This window comes from Nerophis ophidion, linkage group LG29 (genome assembly GCF_033978795.1).
Source record: "Nerophis ophidion isolate RoL-2023_Sa linkage group LG29, RoL_Noph_v1.0, whole genome shotgun sequence".
NCBI lineage: Eukaryota > Metazoa > Chordata > Actinopteri > Syngnathiformes > Syngnathidae > Nerophis > Nerophis ophidion.
This window is the reverse complement of record NC_084639.1, coordinates 16317758-16334084: the sequence shown is the minus strand read 5'-3', so window position 1 is coordinate 16334084 and position 16327 is coordinate 16317758. Positions and strand designations below refer to the sequence as shown.

General features: G+C 41.0%; 15 non-coding genes across 15 annotated transcripts; all 15 read left to right on the top strand.

The window, feature by feature from the left end:
* Positions 1-700: 700 nt before the first annotated feature.
* Positions 701-891, top strand: LOC133546399 (U2 spliceosomal RNA). The gene has a single exon (XR_009805167.1). It is a non-coding gene; the product is annotated as a U2 spliceosomal RNA (small nuclear RNA).
* An 899-nt stretch (positions 892-1790) lies between these two features.
* On the top strand, positions 1791-1954 carry LOC133546290 (U1 spliceosomal RNA). Its single transcript, XR_009805063.1, has one exon. It is a non-coding gene; the product is annotated as a U1 spliceosomal RNA (small nuclear RNA).
* Positions 1955-2804: 850 nt separating this feature from the next.
* Positions 2805-2995, top strand: LOC133546395 (U2 spliceosomal RNA). Its single transcript, XR_009805164.1, has one exon. It is a non-coding gene; the product is annotated as a U2 spliceosomal RNA (small nuclear RNA).
* Positions 2996-3894: 899 nt separating this feature from the next.
* LOC133546435 (U1 spliceosomal RNA) lies at positions 3895-4058 on the top strand. The gene has a single exon (XR_009805200.1). It is a non-coding gene; the product is annotated as a U1 spliceosomal RNA (small nuclear RNA).
* Positions 4059-4908: 850 nt separating this feature from the next.
* LOC133546378 (U2 spliceosomal RNA) lies at positions 4909-5099 on the top strand. Its single transcript, XR_009805148.1, has one exon. It is a non-coding gene; the product is annotated as a U2 spliceosomal RNA (small nuclear RNA).
* Positions 5100-5999: 900 nt separating this feature from the next.
* LOC133546434 (U1 spliceosomal RNA) lies at positions 6000-6163 on the top strand. The gene has a single exon (XR_009805199.1). It is a non-coding gene; the product is annotated as a U1 spliceosomal RNA (small nuclear RNA).
* An 850-nt stretch (positions 6164-7013) lies between these two features.
* LOC133546372 (U2 spliceosomal RNA) lies at positions 7014-7204 on the top strand. The gene has a single exon (XR_009805142.1). It is a non-coding gene; the product is annotated as a U2 spliceosomal RNA (small nuclear RNA).
* An 899-nt stretch (positions 7205-8103) lies between these two features.
* LOC133546315 (U1 spliceosomal RNA) lies at positions 8104-8267 on the top strand. The gene has a single exon (XR_009805087.1). It is a non-coding gene; the product is annotated as a U1 spliceosomal RNA (small nuclear RNA).
* Positions 8268-9117: 850 nt separating this feature from the next.
* LOC133546403 (U2 spliceosomal RNA) lies at positions 9118-9308 on the top strand. Its single transcript, XR_009805171.1, has one exon. It is a non-coding gene; the product is annotated as a U2 spliceosomal RNA (small nuclear RNA).
* Positions 9309-10204: 896 nt separating this feature from the next.
* Positions 10205-10368, top strand: LOC133546318 (U1 spliceosomal RNA). Its single transcript, XR_009805090.1, has one exon. It is a non-coding gene; the product is annotated as a U1 spliceosomal RNA (small nuclear RNA).
* Positions 10369-11218: 850 nt separating this feature from the next.
* LOC133546371 (U2 spliceosomal RNA) lies at positions 11219-11409 on the top strand. Its single transcript, XR_009805141.1, has one exon. It is a non-coding gene; the product is annotated as a U2 spliceosomal RNA (small nuclear RNA).
* An 882-nt stretch (positions 11410-12291) lies between these two features.
* On the top strand, positions 12292-12455 carry LOC133546314 (U1 spliceosomal RNA). Its single transcript, XR_009805086.1, has one exon. It is a non-coding gene; the product is annotated as a U1 spliceosomal RNA (small nuclear RNA).
* An 850-nt stretch (positions 12456-13305) lies between these two features.
* LOC133546370 (U2 spliceosomal RNA) lies at positions 13306-13496 on the top strand. Its single transcript, XR_009805140.1, has one exon. It is a non-coding gene; the product is annotated as a U2 spliceosomal RNA (small nuclear RNA).
* An 882-nt stretch (positions 13497-14378) lies between these two features.
* On the top strand, positions 14379-14542 carry LOC133546286 (U1 spliceosomal RNA). The gene has a single exon (XR_009805058.1). It is a non-coding gene; the product is annotated as a U1 spliceosomal RNA (small nuclear RNA).
* Positions 14543-15392: 850 nt separating this feature from the next.
* LOC133546369 (U2 spliceosomal RNA) lies at positions 15393-15583 on the top strand. The gene has a single exon (XR_009805139.1). It is a non-coding gene; the product is annotated as a U2 spliceosomal RNA (small nuclear RNA).
* Positions 15584-16327: the final 744 nt, after the last annotated feature.

Sequence of the window (16327 nt, the reverse complement as noted above, 5' to 3'; positions counted from 1 at the left end):
AAAACAACAATTCACCCTGACTGATCATGCAGTGAGTGCACGGAAAACTGGTGTCGTACTGCCACCTACTGGTGACACCTATGCTGGCTATGCTTTTAACAACATAACCTGTGTTGTTTATCAGTACAGGTACTGAGAAATTACTTATGAATAATTTCTAAGCATTTTATCACGCATTAGTTACAAGTAATGCTTAAGTCTTATGTGTTGCCTTCATTTCCGGTTTTAAGTGTTGTAGGTACCACTCCACGTCACTTGGTGGTGGAAGCGTTTGTCTCAATGGCACAAGAATTAAGCCGGAAGTAGTTTGGTCATGAGGCGGGCTCGACGATTAAATTGGTCAAATGTTGATTGTACAGCTACTTTGCGTTTTGCTCAAATATTCTACCAACCACCTACATTTATGTATTTTATAATGAAGTTTGTTTGTTTGGTTGAATGAGACTGGGGCGATGCGAGTGTTGGAAAAATGTATTTCGCCACTTACTATTGGACTGAGGTGTACCACGTGACCAGGAGTGATCAAACACTTCCGTTCATTTAAAGTCTTTGCAGCTTTGAAAATAATGCAGTCATTCAAAAAGTGCATGGTTGTTGTTTGGTGTGTTGATATGTGACGTTGTGGTTGATCAATGTGTGTAACCCTCACTGTAGGTTGTTTTGTCCGGAATGACATCCTCCCTTCTGACAACCAAGTGGCATCGCTTCTCGGCCTTTTGGCTAAGATCAAGTGTAGTATCTGTTCTTATCAGTTTAATATCTGATATGTCCCTTATCAGGGGACCATATATTAAATTGATTTTTGAATCAGGGAGCCGGAATAGGAGCTTGATTCACCCACTCCACGCATTGACCTGGTATTGCAGTATCTCCAGGAACGGTGCACTCCTCTTCTTGTCTAAAATAATTAAAATATTTGTACCAATATCTAAAATACAGTTGATCTTACAACAAGTTTTTGAGTTCTACAGCACAGACGTCGCATGGACTGAGTTAATTCAGCTGTCGTTGCATACATGAATATCGGACACAACACAATTACCACACGGGATAATGTGGTGTCTTGCAGGTGAAGTCGTCCCCGTCTTTGCATCTAGTTTTAAACATGCAAACTTTAAACGGATTAAACAGAACTTTCTTCAAGACGTTTCAGACGAGATACGATCAGAAAAGTGAACCATGTCGTGTGGAAAAGTTGCAAACAGTTGCGTGTCTTTGGGTCTGTTACTACCGGTTTTGCACATCGAGAGAGTGACATGGTTGCCCATTCTTCTGTGCAAAACATTTCCAACTGAGTCGAATTAGACGGAAGGTGTTTGTGAACGGCATTTTTCAGATATTGCCCAATATTTTGTATTGGAATTAGGTGTTTTTTTTCAAGCTAATTTAAATGTGATTTGTTATGTTTCATTATGAAGTTGTTCAAGTTTGATGTCAGTGAAAATCTTATTCGGTGTAGTGTGTGCTACTCACCACTAGATGCTGACAGTGTAACATGTGTTACTGTCCCAAACAAAGAAACAGGAAGTGGCTGTAAAGGGAGGCAGGGACACCCAGTCCCTTCCAGTACAGGCTCGGCGTAGTAGTGTAGATTGAGTATTGGGAACAAATAGTTGTGTTCAAGTGTAATATCAATAGTGATAATAATGTAATGATCAAACAATGTTGTGTAGTTGAGTCTTTTACATGTGCAGGCTTGTTGAGTGTGTTTACTAGTGTGCACGCGGTGAGTCCATCACTTAACATGGTGTGTGTGTGAAGGACTTGTGCGTGTGAGCCATGTATAACTCATACTTACCTGGCAGGGGAGATACCATGATCATGAAGGTGGTTCACCTAGGGTGAGGCTCAGCCATTGCACTCTGGCTTTGTTGACCCTTACGAATTCCCGAAATGTGGGAATCTCGACTGCATAATTTGTGGTAGTGGGGGACTGCGTGCGCGCTCTCCCCTGATCATCTGTTTATGACAAAACACATCAAATGTCCCTGGAATGCTCACATACTCTGTTATTGAAATGAACACATGGCGATGTAGCCACCATTTAGTGGTGAGTAACACATATTGCAATGTTAAAGATTCTCATTAAGTTTAAGTTTCAAACAAAACAACAATTCACCCTGACTGATCATGCAGTGAGTGCACGGAAAACTGGTGTCGTACTGCCACCTACTGGTGACACCTATGCTGGCTATGCTTTTAACAACATAACCTGTGTTGTTTATCAGTACAGGTACTGAGAAATTACTTATGAATAATTTCTAAGCATTTTATCACGCATTAGTTACAAGTAATGCTTAAGTCTTATGTGTTGCCTTCATTTCCGGTTTTAAGTGTTGTAGGTACCACTCCACGTCACTTGGTGGTGGAAGCGTTTGTCTCAATGGCACAAGAATTAAGCCGGAAGTAGTTTGGTCATGAGGCGGGCTCGACGATTAAATTGGTCAAATGTTGATTGTACAGCTACTTTGCGTTTTGATAAAATATTCTACCAACCACCTACATTTATGTATTTTATAATGAAGTTTGTTTGTTTGGTTGAATGAGACTGGGGCGATGCGAGTGTTGGAAAAATGTATTTCGCCACTTACTATTGGACTGAGGTGTACCACGTGACCAGGAGTGATCAAACACTTCCGTTCATTTAAAGTCTTTGCAGCTTTGAAAATAATGCAGTCATTCAAAAAGTGCATGGTTGTTGTTTGGTGTGTTGATATGTGACGTTGTGGTTGATCAATGTGTGTAACCCTCACTGTAGGTTGTTGTGTCCGGAATGACATCCTCCCTTCTGACAACCAAGTGGCATCGCTTCTCGGCCTTTTGGCTAAGATCAAGTGTAGTATCTGTTCTTATCAGTTTAATATCTGATATGTCCCTTATCAGGGGACCATATATTAAATTGATTTTTGAATCAGGGAGCCGGAATAGGAACTTGCTTCACCCACTCCACGCATTGACCTGGTATTGCAGTATCTCCAGGAACGGTGCACTCCTCTTCTTGTCTAAAACAATTAAAATATTTGTACCAATATCTAAAATACAGTTGATCTTACAACAAGTTTTTGAGTTCTACAGCACAGACGTCGCATGGACTGAGTTAATTCAGCTGTCGTTGCATACATGAATATCGGACACAACACAATTACCACACGGGATAATGTGGTGTCTTGCAGGTGAAGTCGTCCCCGTCTTTGCATCTAGTTTTAAACATGCAAACTTTAAACGGATTAAACCGAACTTTCTTCAAGACGTTTCAGACGAGATACGATCAGAAAAGTGAACCATGTCGTGTGGAAAAGTTGCAAACAGTTGCGTGTCTTTGGGTCTGTTACTACCGGTTTTGCACATCGAGAGAGTGACATGGTTGCCCATTCTTCTGTGCAAAACATTTCCAACTGAGTCGAATTAGACGGAAGGTGTTTGTGAACGGCATTTTTCAGATATTGCCCAATATTTTGTATTGGAATTAGGTGTTTTTTTTCAAGCTAATTTAAATGTGATTTGTTATGTTTCATTATGAAGTTGTTCAAGTTTGATGTCAGTGAAAATCTTATTCGGTGTAGTGTGTGCTACTCACCACTAGATGCTGACAGTGTAACATGTGTTACTGTCCCAAACAAAGAAACAGGAAGTGGCTGTAAAGGGAGGCAGGGACACCCAGTCCCTTCCAGTACAGGCTCGGCGTAGTAGTGTAGATTGAGTATTGGGAACAAATAGTTGTGTTCAAGTGTAATATCAATAGTGATAATAATGTAATGATCAAACAATGTTGTGTAGTTGAGTCTTTTACATGTGCAGGCTTGTTGAGTGTGTTTACTAGTGTGCACGCGGTGAGTCCATCACTTAACATGGTGTGTGTGTGAAGGACTTGTGCGTGTGAGCCATGTATAACTCATACTTACCTGGCAGGGGAGATACCATGATCATGAAGGTGGTTCACCTAGGGTGAGGCTCAGCCATTGCACTCTGGCTTTGTTGACCCTTACGAATTCCCCAAATGTGGGAATCTCGACTGCATAATTTGTGGTAGTGGGGGACTGCGTGCGCGCTCTCCCCTGATCATCTGTTAATGACAAAACACATCAAATGTCCCTGGAGTGCTCACATACTCTGTTATTGAAATGAACACATGGCGATGTAGCTACCATTTAGTGGTGAGTAACACATATTGCAATGTTAAAGATTCTCATTAAGTTTAAGTTTCAAACAAAACAACAATTCACCCTGACTGATCATGCAGTGAGTGCACGGAAAGCTGGTGTTGTACTGCCACCTACTGGTGACACCTATGCTGGCTATGCTTTTAACAACATAACCTGTGTTGTTTATCAGTACAGGTACTGAGAAATTACTTATGAATAATTTCTAAGCATTTTATCACGCATTAGTTACAAGTAATGCTTAAGTCTTATGTGTTGCCTTCATTTCCGGTTTTAAGTGTTGTAGGTACCACTCCACGTCACTTGGTGGTGGAAGCGTTTGTCTCAATGGCACAAGAATTAAGCCGGAAGTAGTTTGGTCATGAGGCGGGCTCGACGATTAAATTGGTCAAATGTTGATTGTACAGCTACTTTGCGTTTTGCTCAAATATTCTACCAACCACCAACATTTATGTATTTTATAATGAAGTTTGTTTGTTTGGTTGAATGAGACTGGGGCGATGCGAGTGTTGGAAAAATGTATTTCGCCACTTACTATTGGACTGAGGTGTACCACGTGACCAGGAGTGATCAAACACTTCCGTTCATTTAAAGTCTTTGCAGCTTTGAAAATAATGCAGTCATTCAAAAAGTGCATGGTTGTTGTTTGGTGTGTTGATATGTGACGTTGTGGTTGATCAATGTGTGTAACCCTCACTTTAGGTTGTTGTGTCCGGAATGACATCCTCCCTTCTGACAACCAAGTGGCATCGCTTCTCGGCCTTTTGGCTAAGATCAAGTGTAGTATCTGTTCTTATCAGTTTAATATCTGATATGTCCCTTATCAGGGGACCATTTATTAAATTGATTTTTGAATCAGGGAGCCGGAATAGGAGCTTGCTTCACCCACTCCACGCATTGACCTGGTATTGCAGTATCTCCAGGAACGGTGCACTCCTCTTCTTGTCTAAAACAATTAAAATATCTGTACCAATATCTAAAATACAGTTGATCTTACAACAAGTTTTTGAGTTCTACAGCACAGACATTGCATGGACTGAGTTAATTCAGCTGTCGTTGCATACATGAATATCGGACACAACACAATTACCACATGGGATAATGTGGTGTCTTGCAGGTGAAGTCGTCCCCGTCTTTGCATCTAGTTTTAAACATGCAAACTTTAAACGGATTAAACCGAACTTTCTTCAAGACGTTTCCGACGAGATACGATCAGAAAAGTGAACCATGTCGTGTGGAAAAGTTGCAAACAGTTGCGTGTCTTTGGGTCTGTTACTACCGGTTTTGCACATCGAGAGAGTGACATGGTTGCCCATTCTTCTGTGCAAAACATTTCCAACTGAGTCGAATTAGACGGAAGGTGTTTGTGAACGGCATTTTTCAGATATTGCCCAATATTTTGTATTGGAATTAGGTGTTTTTTTTTCAAGCTAATTTAAATGTGATTTGTTATGTTTCATTATGAAGTTGTTCAAGTTTGATGTCAGTGAAAATCTTATTCGGTGTAGTGTGTGCTACTCACCACTAGATGCTGACAGTGTAACATGTGTTACTGTCCCAAACAAAGAAACAGGAAGTGGCTGTAAAGGGAGGCAGGGACACCCAGTCCCTTCCAGTACAGGCTCGGCGTAGTAGTGTAGATTGAGTATTGGGAACAAATAGTTGTGTTCAAGTGTAATATCAATAGTGATAATAATGTAATGATCAAACAATGTTGTGTAGTTGAGTCTTTTACATGTGCAGGCTTGTTGAGTGTGTTTACTAGTGTGCACGCGGTGAGTCCATCACTTAACATGGTGTGTGTGTGAAGGACTTGTGCGTGTGAGCCATGTATAACTCATACTTACCTGGCAGGGGAGATACCATGATCATGAAGGTGGTTCACCTAGGGTGAGGCTCAGCCATTGCACTCTGGCTTTGTTGACCCTTACGAATTCCCCAAATGTGGGAATCTCGACTGCATAATTTGTGGTAGTGGGGGACTGCGTGCGCGCTCTCCCCTGATCATCTGTTAATGACAAAACACATCAAATGTCCCTGGAGTGCTTACATACTCTGTTATTGAAATGAACACATGGCGATGTAGCCACCATTTAGTGGTGAGTAACACATATTGCAATGTTAAAGATTCTCATTAAGTTTAAGTTTCAAACAAAACAACAATTCACCCTGACTGATCATGCAGTGAGTGCACGGAAAGCTGGTGTTGTACTGCCACCTACTGGTGACACCTATGCTGGCTATGCTTTTAACAACATAACCTGTGTTGTTTATCAGTACAGGTACTGAGAAATTACTTATGAATAATTTCTAAGCATTTTATCACGCATTAGTTACAAGTAATGCTTGAGTCTTATGTGTTGCCTTCATTTCCGGTTTTAAGTGTTGTAGGTACCACTCCACGTCACTTGGTGGTGGAAGCGTTTGTCTCAATGGCACAAGAATTAAGCCGGAAGTAGTTTGGTCATGAGGCGGGCTCGACGATTAAATTGGTCAAATGTTGATTGTACAGCTACTTTGCGTTTTGCTCAAATATTCTACCAACCACCAACATTTATGTATTTTATAATGAAGTTTGTTTGTTTGGTTGAATGAGACTGGGGCGATGCGAGTGTTGGAAAAATGTATTTCGCCACTTACTATTGGACTGAGGTGTACCACGTGACCAGGGGTGATCAAACACTTCCGTTCATTTAAAGTCTTTGCAGCTTTGAAAATAATGCAGTCATTCAAAAAGTGCATGGTTGTTGTTTGGTGTGTTGATATGTGACGTTGTGGTTGATCAATGTGTGTAACCCTCACTGTAGGTTGTTGTGTCCGGAATGACATCCTCCCTTCTGACAACCAAGTGGCATCGCTTCTCGGCCTTTTGGCTAAGATCAAGTGTAGTATCTGTTCTTATCAGTTTAATATCTGATATGTCCCTTATCAGGGGACCATATATTAAATTGATTTTTGAATCAGGGAGCCGGAATAGGAGCTTGCTTCACCCACTCCACGCATTGACCTGGTATTGCAGTATCTCCAGGAACGGTGCACTCCTCTTCTTGTCTAAAACAATTAAAATATCTGTACCAATATCTAAAATACAGTTGATCTTACAACAAGTTTTTGAGTTCTACAGCACAGACATTGCATGGACTGAGTTAATTCAGCTGTCGTTGCATACATGAATATCGGACACAACACAATTACCACACGGGATAATGTGGTGTCTTGCAGGTGAAGTCGTCCCCGTCTTTGCATCTAGTTTTAAACATGCAAACTTTAAACGGATTAAACAGAACTTTCTTCAAGACGTTTCAGACGAGATACGATCAGAAAAGTGAACCATGTCGTGTGGAAAAGTTGCAAACAGTTGCGTGTCTTTGGGTCTGTTACTACCGGTTTTGCACATCGAGAGAGTGACATGGTTGCCCATTCTTCTGTGCAAAACATTTCCAACTGAGTCGAATTAGACGGAAGGTGTTTGTGAACGGCATTTTTCAGATATTGCCCAATATTTTGTATTGGAATTAGGTGTTTTTTTTCAAGCTAATTTAAATGTGATTTGTTATGTTTCATTATGAAGTTGTTCAAGTTTGATGTCAGTGAAAATCTTATTCGGTGTAGTGTGTGCTACTCACCACTAGATGCTGACAGTGTAACATGTGTTACTGTCCCAAACAAAGAAACAGGAAGTGGCTGTAAAGGGAGGCAGGGACACCCAGTCCCTTCCAGTACAGGCTCGGCGTAGTAGTGTAGATTGAGTATTGGGAACAAATAGTTGTGTTCAAGTGTAATATCAATAGTGATAATAATGTAATGATCAAACAATGTTGTGTAGTTGAGTCTTTTACATGTGCAGGCTTGTTGAGTGTGTTTACTAGTGTGCACGCGGTGAGTCCATCACTTAACATGGTGTGTGTGTGAAGGACTTGTGCGTGTGAGCCATGTTTAACTCAAACTTACCTGGCAGGGGAGATATCATGATCATGAAGGTGGTTCACCTAGGGTGAGGCTCAGCCATTGCACTCTGGCTTTTTTGACCCTTACGAATTCCCCAAATGTGGGAATCTCGACTGCATAATTTGTGGTAGTGGGGGACTGCGTGCGCGCTCTCCCCTGATCATCTGTTAATGACAAAACACATCAAATGTCCCTGGAGTGCTTACATACTCTGTTATTGAAATGAACACATGGCGATGTAGCCACCATTTAGTGGTGAATAACACATACTGCAATGTTAAAGATTCTCATTAAGTTTAAGTTTCAAACAAAGTAACAATTCACCCTGACTGATCATGCAGTGAGTGCACGGAAAACTGGTGTCGTACTGCCACCTACTGGTGACATCTATGCTGGCTATGCTTTTAACAACATAACCTGTGTTGTTTATCAGTACAGGTACTGAGAAATTACTTATGAATAATTTCTAAGCATTTTATCACGCATTAGTTACAAGTAATGCTTAAGTCTTATGTGTTGCCTTCATTTCCGGTTTTAAGTGTTGTAGGTACCACTCCACGTCACTTGGTGGTGGAAGCGTTTGTCTCAATGGCACAAGAATTAAGCCGGAAGTAGTTTGGTCATGAGGCGGGCTCGACGATTAAATTGGTCAAATGTTGATTGTACAGCTACTTTGCGTTTTGCTCAAATATTCTACCAACCACCAACATTTATGTATTTTATAATGAAGTTTGTTTGTTTGGTTGAATGAGACTGGGGCGATGCGAGTGTTGGAAAAATGTATTTCGCCACTTACTATTGGACTGAGGTGTACCACGTGACCAGGAGTGATCAAACACTTCCGTTCATTTAAAGTCTTTGCAGCTTTGAAAATAATGCAGTCATTCAAAAAGTGCATGGTTGTTGTTTGGTGTGTTGATATGTGACGTTGTGGTTGATCAATGTGTGTAACCCTCACTTTAGGTTGTTGTGTCCGGAATGACATCCTCCCTTCTGACAACCAAGTGGCATCGCTTCTCGGCCTTTTGGCTAAGATCAAGTGTAGTATTTGTTCTTATCAGTTTAATATCTGATATGTCCCTTATCAGGGGACCATATATTAAATTGATTTTTGAATCAGGGATCCGGAATAGGAGCTTGCTTCACCCACTCCACGCATTGACCTGGTATTGCAGTATCTCCAGGAACGGTGCACTCCTCTTCTTGTCTAAAACAATTAAAATATTTGTACCAATGTCTAAAATACAGTTGATCTTACAAGTTTTTGAGTTCTACAGCACAGACGTCGCATGGACTGAGTTAATTCAGCTGTCGTTGCATACATGAGTATCGGACACAACACAATTACCACACGGGATAATGTGGTGTCTTGCCGGTGAAGTCGTCCCCGTCTTTGCATCTAGTTTTAAACATGCAAACTTTAAACGGATTAAACCGAACTTTCTTCAAGACGTTTCAGACGAGATACGATCAGAAAAGTGAACCATGTCGTGTGGAAAAGTTGCAAACAGTTGCGTGTCTTTGGGTCTGTTACTACCGGTTTTGCACATCGAGAGAGTGACATGGTTGCCCATTCTTCTGTGCAAAACATTTCCAACTGAGTCGAATTAGACGGAAGGTGTTTGTGAACGGCATTTTTCAGATATTGCCCAATATTTTGTATTGGAATTAGGTGTTTTTTTTCAAGCTAATTTAAATGTGATTTGTTATGTTTCATTATGAAGTTGTTCAAGTTTGATGTCAGTGAAAATCTTATTCGGTGTAGTGTGTGCTACTCACCACTAGATGCTGACAGTGTAACATGTGTTACTGTCCCAAACAAAGAAACAGGAAGTGGCTGTAAAGGGAGGCAGGGACACCCAGTCCCTTCCAGTACAGGCTCGGCGTAGTAGTGTAGATTGAGTATTGGGAACAAATAGTTGTGTTCAAGTGTAATATCAATAGTGATAATAATGTAATGATCAAACAATGTTGTGTAGTTGAGTCTTTTACATGTGCAGGCTTGTTGAGTGTGTTTACTAGTGTGCACGCGGTGAGTCCATCACTTAACATGGTGTGTGTGTGAAGGACTTGTGCGTGTGAGCCATGTATAACTCATACTTACCTGGCAGGGGAGATACCATGATCATGAAGGTGGTTCACCTAGGGTGAGGCTCAGCCATTGCACTCTGGCTTTGTTGACTCTTACGAATTCCCCAAATGTGGGAATCTCAACTGCATAATTTGTGGTAGTGGGGGACTGCGTGCGCGCTCTCCCCTGATCATCTGTTAATGACAAAACACATCAAATGTCCCTGGAGTGCTTACATACTCTGTTATTGAAATGAAAACATGGCGATGTAGCCACCATTTAGTGGTGAATAACACATATTGCAATGTTAAAGATTCTCATTAAGTTTAAGTTTCAAACAAAACAACAATTCACCCTGACTGATCATGCAGTGAGTGCACGGAAAGCTGGTGTTGTACTGCCACCTACTGGTGACACCTATGCTGGCTATGCTTTTAACAACATAACCTGTGTTGTTTATCAGTACAGGTACTGAGAAATTACTTATGAATAATTTCTAAGCATTTTATCACGCATTAGTTACAAGTAATGCTTAAGTCTTATGTGTTGCCTTCATTTCCGGTTTTAAGTGTTGTAGGTACCACTCCACGTCACTTGGTGGTGGAAGCGTTTGTCTCAATGGCACAAGAATTAAGCCGGAAGTAGTTTGGTCATGAGGCGGGCTCGACGATTAAATTGGTCAAATGTTGATTGTACAGCTACTTTGCGTTTTGCTCAAATATTCTACCAACCACCAACATTTATGTATTTTATAATGAAGTTTGTTTGTTTGGTTGAATGAGACTGGGGCGATGCGAGTGTTGGAAAAATGTATTTCGCCACTTACTATTGGACTGAGGTGTACCACGTGACCAGGAGTGATCAAACACTTCCGTTCATTTAAAGTCTTTGCAGCTTTGAAAATAATGCAGTCATTCAAAAAGTGCATGGTTGTTGTTTGGTGTGTTGATATGTGACGTTGTGGTTGATCAATGTGTGTAACCCTCACTGTAGGTTGTTGTGTCCGGAATGACATCCTCCCTTCTGACAACCAAGTGGCATCGCTTCTCGGCCTTTTGGCTAAGATCAAGTGTAGTATCTGTTCTTATCAGTTTAATATCTGATATGTCCCTTATCAGGGGACCATATATTAAATTGATTTTTGAATCAGGGAGCCGGAATAGGAGCTTGCTTCACCCACTCCACGCATTGACCTGGTATTGCAGTATCTCCAGGAACGGTGCACTCCTCTTCTTGTCTAAAACAATTAAAATATCTGTACCAATATCTAAAATATAGTTGATCTTACAACAAGTTTTTGAGTTCTACAGCACAGACATTGCATGGACTGAGTTAATTCAGCTGTCGTTGCATACATGAATATCGGACACAACACAATTACCACACGGGATAATGTGGTGTCCCCGTCTTTGCATCTAGTTTTAAACATGCAAACTTTAAACGGATTAAACCGAACTTTCTTCAAGACGTTTCAGACGAGATACGATCAGAAAAGTGAACCATGTCGTGTGGAAAAGTTGCAAACAGTTGCGTGTCTTTGGGTCTGTTACTACCGGTTTTGCACATCGAGAGAGTGACATGGTTGCCCATTCTTCTGTGCAAAACATTTCCAACTGAGTCGAATTAGACGGAAGGTGTTTGTGAACGGCATTTTTCAGATATTGCCCAATATTTTGTATTGGAATTAGGTGTTTTTTTTCAAGCTAATTTAAATGTGATTTGTTATGTTTCATTATGAAGTTGTTCAAGTTTGATGTCAGTGAAAATCTTATTCGGTGTAGTGTGTGCTACTCACCACTAGATGCTGACAGTGTAACATGTGTTACTGTCCCAAACAAAGAAACAGGAAGTGGCTGTAAAGGGAGGCAGGGACACCCAGTCCCTTCCAGTACAGGCTCGGCGTAGTAGTGTAGATTGAGTATTGGGAACAAATAGTTGTGTTCAAGTGTAATATCAATAGTGATAATAATGTAATGATCAAACAATGTTGTGTAGTTGAGTCTTTTACATGTGCAGGCTTGTTGAGTGTGTTTACTAGTGTGCACGCGGTGAGTCCATCACTTAACATGGTGTGTGTGTGAAGGACTTGTGCGTGTGAGCCATGTTTAACTCAAACTTACCTGGCAGGGGAGATATCATGATCATGAAGGTGGTTCACCTAGGGTGAGGCTCAGCCATTGCACTCTGGCTTTTTTGACCCTTACGAATTCCCCAAATGTGGGAATCTCGACTGCATAATTTGTGGTAGTGGGGGACTGCGTGCGCGCTCTCCCCTGATCATCTGTTAATGACAAAACACATCAAATGTCCCTGGAGTGCTTACATACTCTGTTATTGAAATGAACACATGGCGATGTAGCCACCATTTAGTGGTGAATAACACATACTGCAATGTTAAAGATTCTCATTAAGTTTAAGTTTCAAACAAAGTAACAATTCACCCTGACTGATCATGCAGTGAGTGCACGGAAAACTGGTGTCGTACTGCCACCTACTGGTGACACCTATGCTGGCTATGCTTTTAACAACATAACCTGTGTTGTTTATCAGTACAGGTACTGAGAAATTACTTATGAATAATTTCTAAGCATTTTATCACGCATTAGTTACAAGTAATGCTTAAGTCTTATGTGTTGCCTTCATTTCCGGTTTTAAGTGTTGTAGGTACCACTCCACGTCACTTGGTGGTGGAAGCGTTTGTCTCAATGGCACAAGAATTAAGCCGGAAGTAGTTTGGTCATGAGGCGGGCTCGACGATTAAATTGGTCAAATGTTGATTGTACAGCTACTTTGCGTTTTGCTCAAATATTCTACCAACCACCAACATTTATGTATTTTATAATGAAGTTTGTTTGTTTGGTTGAATGAGACTGGGGCGATGCGAGTGTTGGAAAAATGTATTTCGCCACTTACTATTGGACTGAGGTGTACCACGTGACCAGGAGTGATCAAACACTTCCGTTCATTTAAAGTCTTTGCAGCTTTGAAAATAATGCAGTCATTCAAAAAGTGCATGGTTGTTGTTTGGTGTGTTGATATGTGACGTTGTGGTTGATCAATGTGTGTAACCCTCACTGTAGGTTGTTGTGTCCGGAATGACATCCTCCCTTCTGACAACCAAGTGGCATCGCTTCTCGGCCTTTTGGCTAAGATCAAGTGTAGTATCTGTTCTTATCAGTTTAATATCTGATATGTCCCTTATCAGGGGACCATATATTAAATTGATTTTTGAATCAGGGAGCCGGAATAGGAGCTTGCTTCACCCACTCCACGCATTGACCTGGTATTGCAGTATCTCCAGGAACGGTGCACTCCTCTTCTTGTCTAAAACAATTAAAATATCTGTACCAATATCTAAAATATAGTTGATCTTACAACAAGTTTTTGAGTTCTACAGCACAGACATTGCATGGACTGAGTTAATTCAGCTGTCGTTGCATACATGAATATCGGACACAACACAATTACCACACGGGATAATGTGGTGTCCCCGTCTTTGCATCTAGTTTTAAACATGCAAACTTTAAACGGATTAAACCGAACTTTCTTCAAGACGTTTCAGACGAGATACGATCAGAAAAGTGAACCATGTCGTGTGGAAAAGTTGCAAACAGTTGCGTGTCTTTGGGTCTGTTACTACCGGTTTTGCACATCGAGAGAGTGACATGGTTGCCCATTCTTCTGTGCAAAACATTTCCAACTGAGTCGAATTAGACGGAAGGTGTTTGTGAACGGCATTTTTCAGATATTGCCCAATATTTTGTATTGGAATTAGGTGTTTTTTTTCAAGCTAATTTAAATGATATTTGTTATGTTTCATTATGAAGTTGTTCAAGTTTGATGTCAGTGAAAATCTTATTCGGTGTAGTGTGTGCTACTCACCACTAGATGCTGACAGTGTAACATGTGTTACTGTCCCAAACAAAGAAACAGGAAGTGGCTGTAAAGGGAGGCAGGGACACCCAGTCCCTTCCAGTACAGGCTCGGCGTAGTAGTGTAGATTGAGTATTGGGAACAAATAGTTGTGTTCAAGTGTAATATCAATAGTGATAATAATGTAATGATCAAACAATGCTGTGTAGTTGAGTCTTTTACATGTGCAGGCTTGTTGAGTGTGTTTACTAGTGTGCACGCGGTGAGTCCATCACTTAACATGGTGTGTGTGTGAAGGACTTGTGCGTGTGAGCCATGTATAACTCATACTTACCTGGCAGGGGAGATACCATGATCATGAAGGTGGTTCACCTAGGGTGAGGCTCAGCCATTGCACTCTGGCTTTGTTGACTCTTACGAATTCCCCAAATGTGGGAATCTCGACTGCATAATTTGTGGTAGTGGGGGACTGCGTGCGCGCTCTCCCCTGATCATCTGTTAATGACAAAACACATCAAATGTCCCTGGAGTGCTTACATACTCTGTTATTGAAATGAACACATGGCGATGTAGCCACCATTTAGTGGTGAGTAACACATATTGCAATGTTAAAGATTCTCATTAAGTTTAAGTTTCAAACAAAACAACAATTCACCCTGACTGATCATGCAGTGAGTGCACGGAAAGCTGGTGTTGTACTGCCACCTACTGGTGACACCTATGCTGGCTATGCTTTTAACAATTTAACCTGTGTTGTTTATCAGTACAGGTACTGAGAAATTACTTATGAATAATTTCTAAGCATTTTATCACGCATTAGTTACAAGTAATGCTTGAGTCTTATGTGTTGCCTTCATTTCCGGTTTTAAGTGTTGTAGGTACCACTCCACGTCACTTGGTGGTGGAAGCGTTTGTCTCAATGGCACAAGAATTAAGCCGGAAGTAGTTTGGTCATGAGGCGGGCTCGACGATTAAATTGGTCAAATGTTGATTGTACAGCTACTTTGCGTTTTGCTCAAATATTCTACCAACCACCAACATTTATGTATTTTATAATGAAGTTTGTTTGTTTGGTTGAATGAGACTGGGGCGATGCGAGTGTTGGAAAAATGTATTTCGCCACTTACTATTGGACTGAGGTGTACCACGTGACCAGGAGTGATCAAACACTTCCGTTCATTTAAAGTCTTTGCAGCTTTGAAAATAATGCAGTCATTCAAAAAGTGCATGGTTGTTGTTTGGTGTGTTGATATGTGACGTTGTGGTTGATCAATGTGTGTAACCCTCACTGTAGGTTGTTGTGTCCGGAATGACATCCTCCCTTCTGACAACCAAGTGGCATCGCTTCTCGGCCTTTTGGCTAAGATCAAGTGTAGTATCTGTTCTTATCAGTTTAATATCTGATATGTCCCTTATCAGGGGACCATATATTAAATTGATTTTTGAATCAGGGAGCCGGAATAGGAGCTTGCTTCACCCACTCCACGCATTGACCTGGTATTGCAGTATCTCCAGGAACGGTGCACTCCTCTTCTTGTCTAAAACAATTAAAATATCTGTACCAATATCTAAAATACAGTTGATCTTACAACAAGTTTTTGAGTTCTACAGCACAGACATTGCATGGACTGAGTTAATTCAGCTGTCGTTGCATACATGAATATCGGACACAACACAATTACCACACGGGATAATGTGGTGTCTTGCAGGTGAAGTCGTCCCCGTCTTTGCATCTAGTTTTAAACATGCAAACTTTAAACGGATTAAACCGAACTTTCTTCAAGACGTTTCAGACGAGATACGATCAGAAAAGTGAACCATGTCGTGTGGAAAAGTTGCAAACAGTTGCGTGTCTTTGGGTCTGTTACTACCGGTTTTGCACATCGAGAGAGTGACATGGTTGCCCATTCTTCTGTGCAAAACATTTCCAACTGAGTCGAATTAGACGGAAGGTGTTTGTGAACGGCATTTTTCAGATATTGCCCAATATTTTGTATTGGAATTAGGTGTTTTTTTTTCAAGCTAATTTAAATGTGATTTGTTATGTTTCATTATGAAGTTGTTCAAGTTTGATGTCAGTGAAAATCTTATTCGGTGTAGTGTGTGCTACTCACCACTAGATGCTGACAGTGTAACATGTGTTACTGTCCCAAACAAAGAAACAGGAAGTGGCTGTAAAGGGAGGCAGGGACACCCAGTCCCTTCCAGTACAGGCTCGGCGTAGTAGTGTAGATTGAGTATTGGGAACAAATAGTTGTGTTCAAGTGTAATATCA